Genomic DNA, 6,000 nt, shown 5'->3' on the forward strand with positions numbered 1-6,000 from the left:
CTAGATTAGGAGTAGTTTTAGAGAGATAAAGTGAGGAATTTCAATGGTGATTGAGAGATTGAAGATGCAAGTGTGACAATTGTGTTGGAGATCTTCTTAATTATCAATGAGCATTTCTAAACTCTATCTCATTCAATTGCTTTGTTTAATTTGATGTTTGTTTGGTTTTATTTTGATATTTGATGTTTGATTAGAGTAATTGTTCTTGATATTTTGTTGATTCTTGTTCTCTATAGTTGATAGTTGATTTGATGATGTTGTTTGAGTAGTTGTTGTCTAGGAATTGGGTGAAACTTGTATGATTGATTAATTGTGATTAATTTTGGAATTGTGTTGATTAATTGTTGAGATTAAAGTGATTAATGAAGGTTTACATGTGTGTAATTCAATTAGGCCTTGAGAATTATGCTAGATTGCATTGTAATTGCTAATGACATGAACAATTGATTTAGGAATTGCAATTATCAATTGGTTTTGATTGTTATTCTCTTAGTTTGTTATTCATAGTGAACCCTAGCTTAACAATTAGGAGATAGCTCTTTGATTCCTATTGATTGCTCTTATCATTTAGTCCTCACAACCTTTGATTGGCATACTCTTCCTAAGTTGTTGCAATTGACATGATTACTTGTTGATCCCTGTTCCTAGTGTTTTATTTCCTTGGTTACTTGTTTTGTTAGTTGTTAGTATTCTCTCTTACCTTCGTCTTCGACCTAGCTTAGGCGCATAATTGAAAGTGCTTGAACATTACTGTTCCTTTGGGTTCGACCCTTGACTTGCCTCTATACCCGTATTTAGGTTTGTTAAGTGTTTATAAATTTAGTTTGACCGAGGGAATATTAGATAACGACCTAGTTTTCCCCTCGTCAAAATGGTGTCGTTGCCGGGGAACGGTGTCTATGTTTGAGTGTTTTTGATTGCTAGAGTCTAGGTCTTTGTGTATATTTTTACTTTTCTTTGATTTTTGTTTGTTTTGTGAAAAAAAAAATGGCATGTCTATCATTTCCTCAATATAGCAATGAGCCTTTTTGTGAATATTTCATTAGACTTGAGGGATTTTTGGACTATAATTGTTGTAATATTTGGGAGGCTTGTGAGATTTGTTATTTTGGTTTGAATGAGCAAACTAGGGATGAAGTTGAATGTATGCATAATGGTGAATTTAGAGCATTGTCAATTGATGATGCTTGGGATTTTTATGTTTGGTTTGCTAGGGATGTTTATGATAGGGGTAATCATGAGTCTAATATTGATATGCAATGTCTTGATTCTTCTAATATTAGCATGAATTCCCATGATTTGTCACATGATCCCTTAAGTGAACCTAGAACACATGATTTCAACCTTATTTCTCCTTTTGTTCATGATAATGAAGTGCAAGCTCAAGTTGATGCTAATGGTGTGTTTCAATATTCTTCATTATTTACCATGCCTTCTTGTGATGTGCTTCATTCCCTTAATGATGAATCTCATGTTATAAATTGTGCCCCCACTCCCCAATGTGATGTATATGCTCATGATCTTAATGTTGATTCTTCCAATATTGGTTGTACTTCTTCTTCTCTTGTTGAGCCTCAACCTTCTACATCTTTTGAATCTCTTGTTGATACATTTGAGTCTCAAATTAGGCGCATTGAGCTTGATAATGAGTTTGGGCCTAGTAAGGAGATGATTCTTAATTATATGAGAGGTCAATTAGAGATAATGAAAAAGAATGAGGAGCGTATTGAGGAGGAAAAGAGAAGAGGAGAAGAGTTAGAAAGCCAATTGTCGTCCTTAATGCTTGTTTGTGATAAATCCCAATTTAATGTGTGTGTTGAGGATGATGATGATGATTTTGAGCAACCAAGAGAGTGTGAGGATCCCATTGGTGAGCATTTGAGTGATGGTGAAGGAGTTGAGAATGAAGAGAGTGTTGATATTGAAATTTCTAACCCTCTTTCCCATCTTGATGAGTCTCATGTGCATGTTTGTGACTCTTCTATCCATGAGTATTTCGACTCGATTGAGGTTATGACCAATGCATTCTTTGAGAGTCAAAAGAAAACCCATAGTCTTTTAAATGAGTTCATTGAAGATGCTTCATGGGAGAGAGATGAGTTTGAAATGAATTTGCATCCATTCATGCATGGTTTTGAGACCTTAGGCTTTAAAGTTGTTGAGGGAGTTGTTGTTCATAGTTGTGATGGAGGGGATTATGTTGTTCCTCTTGGAGGTTGGATGTTTGAGGGAGACGGATCTCATGAGTGTTCTTCTTTTGAGGAATCTATGATTGATTTCCATGCTCTTATTGGTGATTTGAGGCATGGTGGTGAGAAAAAGCTCATTTGTGAGACCATAGCCCTTTTTCTCTTTTCTCATACCCCTTTTTCAAGAAGATTCAACCATATCCCTTACACTCCTATTTCCCTCCCTTCTTTTGTCAATGAGCCTATTGGGGACCCTTTTGTCTATGATGATTTGTATGAAGCTCATTCGTCCCAAATTGAGGAAAAGGGTAATGTTGCCACCCAAAAATATTTTGAGGAGAGTTTGCCTTCTTTTTCTTCTTGTTCTTCTTTTTCTTTTTCTTCATATTTTGTTGAATTTTCTTTTGATTCTTCCTCTTCCTTTTCTTGGCATCTCTCTCCTCATTTGCGTGCACTATCCTTGTTGCACATACTCTTCGCGTCATTTGCCTACCTTCTCTCCTATGAAATGTGTAGTAGTGCATTTGACAAGCTCTTGCGCGCGTTGAATTATTATTTTCTAGAGCGGTCAAGCTTGGACCTTAAGCAAGCCTTTCTCGGGAAGTAACCCGTGTTTTATTGCTTTCATTTTCTTTTCTTTTTAAAATAGATTTTATCTCATGGAAATGTTTGTGTTCCTTTTTCTAGGTACATGACTTGATATACTTTGGTGCTTCTATTTGGATCAAGAATCAAGGAAGATTGGCACCACATTTGCTAACATATAGAAGTCAAGATTCAATATTAGAGGTTGTTAGCTTTAAAAGGTTAAAATTGGGTCATTTGCGGGTATTTACACCCACCTAATATCCGGTAATATCATTCCTTGCTCTTTCTCTAGTGGATGATGACTTGTTGGACATATGTTGCTTTGATTGGATTAATCTCCTTGTTTTTCCCCTCCCGTGGAATATTTGATTTATGTTTGAGCATTTTGTCTCATTCAAGCTTGGGGGAGGATATTCTATCATGTTTGGTGGAATGTTGATTCATATATGTCATGCACCTTTGTATATGCTTTTCCATGTTCTCATATTTTGAAAAACTCCAAAAAGATTTTTGTTTCTATCAAGGCAAAATTGCATTGTGTTTTGTTTTGTTATTGCTTTGGACATAATAACATTTGGACTTGTATACTTGAATGCTTTTCTTCCTAAATGGTAGTGGTGTGCACGGTTTGAGATACGTTTGGTTGATTCTAGGATAAAGCATGCTAAGGTAGTTGTCTAGAACTAGGGGGATCATGAAACCGGTAACTACTTGTTTGTGGCATGTTTGGTAGTTTCTCCCTATCTTCGATTTGACAACCTTAGTGAGTTTTTGCTACAACCATGTGAGATTTATATTTGTTCAAGCTTTCATCATATTCTTGCATGAGCAGCATGGATCCTTGACTTTGCAAGCCTAATCTATAAAGCTTGATGAATGATTCTTAAACCCGAGACCGAGCTATCTAGGGAGGACAAATGCACCTTTTTCGAGGTGGTATTTTTCATTTTTAGGTTAGTTTGTTTCATATTTGTTTTTGGGTTTCCATTTGCCTTCTTGCAACCATTTGAGCCTATTTCCTTCTTTTCAAGCCACATCTTTAGATCTTTGGCCTTTTGTTTCATTTTCTTTCTTTTCTAGTTTTTGTGAAGCAATTGATCATTCTTGAAGGAGTTGTGGTGATGTAGTTGATATATATGGTTCCCTTGATGCAAGTTTGTGATTTTATTCTTTGTTGTGAATAATGGCAAGTGTATATGAGTAAAAGCCGTCCTACTTCTTAAAAGGCATGGACAAATAATTGCAATTTTGAAAAAGCCGTTCGAATTTAGAAAAAGGCAAGGACAAAGCAATTCATAAAAAAATAAAACAAAAAAAAATTGAAAAAAAATGAAAATTCAAAAATATTTTGATGTATTCTTTTCTCCTTCTAAGCATTGAGGACAATGCTTCATTTAAGCTTAGGGGAGAAGCGTTTACGCTTTTTGTATATATTTCTTGTGAGTATAGCTTCAAATAAGCTTGGGGGTGTTGCTTTTAATTTGTTTGGTGATTTCTTGATCGTGTTGTTAAGGATTGATCACCCTTTTGCTTCACTTTTTAGGAAAACCGCCAAATTTTAAATTTTAGCCTACCTTCACCCTTTATGCCTTACGTTACAACCTTGGGGAAAGACCTTTCAACCTAGAAAGTTGAGTCACTATTCGGGGGAGGGAATCATGGGTCATTGCCTAAGGAAAGGGGATGCGAAGTCAAGATGTCGAGTAGCCCAAAAATTTGATATTTTTCCGGTTCCTTCGCGGAATCTATGAGATGCTCACTAAGGGGAGATATGAGATTAGTAGGGGGAACGCGGTAAGATCGTTTGGGATGAAAGTGGAGTGTGATAACTAGTTCCTATGCTTAGCATATTTATGTTTCAATCAACCGTAGGTATCTTATAGCGTGCACTCCCTTACTTGCTTAGAAAGATTTGCATTCACTTGTGCTTGTACATTTGCAAGAGTCCTTTCATGAACATTTGTTTGCTTTTCTTGTATTTTGTTTTCTTTTTCATGCTTTGCCTTGTTTGTATTATTATGAGAGTTATGGTTAAACTCTTAGGATACCCTTACGAGAGCATCACTCGTCCTCTAGGGCGATCTAGGGGTTTAAATGGCTTGTCTTTAGTTGCTAAAATTGACCGTGATTCCTACGAAAGTGAGTTAGTGTATATTCTCATCCTCTATCTTTCTTGTTTCTTTCTTTGCTTGAATAAATTCATCATTTTTCCTTGGGTTGGATTTTATTTTGCTCGAGGACGAGCAAAGTTTAGCTTGGGGGAATTTGATGAGCGTCATTTATGGCGCTCAAAAGAATAAGATTTAGGTTCTTTTTCTCTATTTTCTTTCATTATTTTCCTATATTTTTCTTAGTTATATTTGGTTTTCCATTTTAATAACTCATTTTGAGTTTTGTTTAGTTTTTATGTGTTTTTCATTACTTTAGTCCTTAATTCGTAGTTTTAGTTTTATTTCTTTTATTTATTTTTCTTTTATTTATTTTATTTTATTTGTCTTTTTTTCTCCCTCATGTTCGGTTGTTTGTGTAGGTGATTGCTCGGGACAAGACACGAGTTACATTGTCATATTCGGAGTTCCGATGTTCAAGCTTGATGTTTCGAGGTCTTAGCTTCAAAATCACTTAAGTGTTGCAACGAAAACAAGCCAATATTGTCTTATCCCTTCTGCTGCCAACATTCCTTCACCCCACCATTTCTTATCCTTCACCACACCAATTACTTCCCTTGCCCCCTTCACCAAATCACTCCCTTAATGTCAATCACCAACGACAACAACAACTACCACTCACCGATCTCCCCTGCTCCCAGCCAACACCACAACCACCAACATCCCGCAACACACTCCAACAAATTACCACCTACACCACAATCTGCTTCTCTACTCCAATCACCTCCAATCAAATGCCATAGCTGCTGCCCCCTCTCACGCACACTCCACCACCAGCAAACACAAATCAGCCACCTTAATCACCAATTCGTGCAGCTCTTAATCTCCTCGCCATCACAATTACACACCGCATCAACACCAAATCAACCCCCTTATCACCACGCACCTTCTTCCGCAACTGCAGCCCCATTATTTCCTCCATCAAACCAGCCACCAACACGCACTCCACCACCACACAAATCACCATCCAAGCCACAACAACTTTACCTCCTCAACCACGTAAACAACAGCCACCAGTTCAGCCCCGACTTCACCATCCTTGAACCACCTCTCGC

This window comes from Chenopodium album, chromosome 8 (assembly GCF_948465745.1).
Source record: "Chenopodium album chromosome 8, dcCheAlbu1.1, whole genome shotgun sequence".
NCBI classification, from domain to species: Eukaryota; Viridiplantae; Streptophyta; class Magnoliopsida; order Caryophyllales; family Amaranthaceae; genus Chenopodium; species Chenopodium album.